We start from the raw sequence: 2,429 nt of genomic DNA, 5'->3' as shown, positions 1-2,429 counted from the left end.
CCCCTCTCCTCTCCTCCCCTGCCCTGCCCTTCTGTCTCCTCCTCTCTTCTCTCCTGACCTCCCCTCCCCTTCCCAACCCTCCCCTCCTCTCTTCTCCCCTCCCTCCCTCCCCCTTTCCTCCCCTCCCCTCTGGCCTAGCTGTAGAATTCTGGACTCTCAAGCATAAGGTCCTGAGTTTGGTCCCTGGCCACGCAAGTGCCAGCTTGCTGCTTCAGAGTTTTCTTCAGAAAAATCAAATAAAACTTGTGGGCCAGTGAAATAGCTCACTTGGGCAGTGCGCTGCTTTGTCACGTGCACGACCTAGGTTCAAACCTGGTCCTCATCACACTGGAGAGAGGAAGCCTCTCTCTCTCTGTCTGTCTGTCTCTCTCTCTCTCTGCCATTATACCTCACTGTCTCCATTTCAAATAAAACAAATACAAATTATAAAACAAAGCTCATTCAATAATTATAACATTTTTATTGTCCTCTCTAGGACTTTATTGCTCTGGGCCATTTTTTTTTTCAGATAGAGCTAGAAAGAGGGAGACAGAGACCCCACAGTGTTGAAGCTTTCTCCAGTGCAGTCAGAGCACACAGCCCAGCAGACACACTATCCAAGTGAGCTCTTCTGCTGGCCCAATAAAATCAACCTTGTAAACATATTTTATTTTAAGTGAGATAGATAGATAGACCAGAGCACTGCTGAGCTCTGGCTGACGCTGGTGCTAAGGATTGAACCTGAGACCACAGAGCTCAGGCAGGAGAGGCTTTTGCTGAGTCTCCCCACCACAGCAGACTCAGTCTTGGAGCAGTGAGCCCAGTCTCAGGCAACCTGTGGGTTTCTGGCCACTGTTGTGGAAAGGGTCCGAGTTCACACAGCCAGACTTTCCTGGTTCTTGTCACTCAGGGGACGCCAGGGTTTAGGAGCTCTGTGCCCAGAACAGGGACAAAGTCTTAAGGTATTTTGCACTGTCACAGATGGGGTATGGGCAGGGGTCCTTGTCCCCACCCACCCTGTGGTCCCCGGGGCTAAGGTAAAGGTGTCTTTCCAGCTGGGTTCTCAAGCTTCCGGAGTCCAGGGCCCTCCCCCTGCCCCACCTCACATACACACATCTTGTTGCCAATGTCCCTTCCTCCCACCTTTCTGTGGTTTGTAAACTGAGGCTGAATTGATGTGCTGTGGGGAATTGATGTGCTGAGTGGGCTGCTGTCTCAGCCGGCCTCACCATGCACAGCAGTATCTGTAATGGTGGCCAGGGCTCAGCCCAGGGGTGGCCACCACAGGACACTGCGGACAGGACAGGGGCTCAGCCCAGTGGACAGCCACCACAAGACACTGTGGACAGGACAGGAGCTCAGTCCAGCGGGCAGCCACCACAGGACACTGCGGACAGGACAGGGGCTCAGCCCAGTGGACAGCCACCACAGGACACTGCGGACAGGACAGGAGCTCAGCCCAGTGGACAGCCACCACAAGACACTGCGGACAGGACAGGGGCTCAGCCCAGTGGACAGCCACCACAGGATACTGTGGACAGGACAGGAGCTCAGTCCAGTGGGCAGCCACCACAGGACACTGCGGACAGGACAGGGCTCAGCCCAGTGGACAGCCACCACAGGACACTGCGGACTGGACAGGGTCTCCATCCAGCAGGCTGCCACCACAGGACACCGCAGACAGGATAGGGGCTCAGTCCAGGAGGTGGTCACCAGGGGCTCAGTCCAGCAGGCAGCCACCACAAGACACTGTGGATAGTACAGGATCCTCATCCCAGTGGGCAGCCACCACAAGACACTACAGACAGGACAGGGGCTCAGCCCAGTGGACAGCCACCACAGGACACTGTACAGGACAGGAGCTTAGCCCAGTGGGTGGCCACCACAGGACACTACGGACAGGACAGGGGCTCAGACCAGCAGGTGGCCACCAGGGGCTCAGCCCAGCAAGCAGCCACCATAAGACACTGTGGACAGGAGAGGGGCCTCATCCCAGTGGGCAGCCACCACAGGACACTGCTGACAGGACAGGGGCTCAGCCCAGTGGGTGGCCACCACAGGACACTGCGGACAGGACAGGGGCCTCATCCCAGCAGGCGGCCACCACAGGACACCGCAGACAGGACAGGGGCTCAGTCCAGCAGGTGGTCACCAGGGGCTCAGTCCAGCAGGCAGCCACCACAAGACACTGTGGATAGTACAGGATCCTCATCCCAGTGGGCAGCCACCACAGGACACTGCTGACAGGACAGGGGAGAGTAGGCAGCCACCACAGGACACTGCAGATAGGAGCGGTGGATTCATAGTGCTGACACTGAGCCCCAGCAATAACCCTGGTGGCAAAAAAAAAAAAAAAAAAAAAAAAGAGTATCCAAAACAACTTACCCATCTATTTGTCATTCATTTTCAACCTGTTCATTCCAGACCAGGGTCACAGGTAGGACCTGAGT

Source organism: Erinaceus europaeus, chromosome 2, assembly GCF_950295315.1.
Source record: "Erinaceus europaeus chromosome 2, mEriEur2.1, whole genome shotgun sequence".
Taxonomy (NCBI): Eukaryota; Metazoa; Chordata; class Mammalia; order Eulipotyphla; family Erinaceidae; genus Erinaceus; species Erinaceus europaeus.
This window is presented reverse-complemented; position numbering follows the sequence as displayed.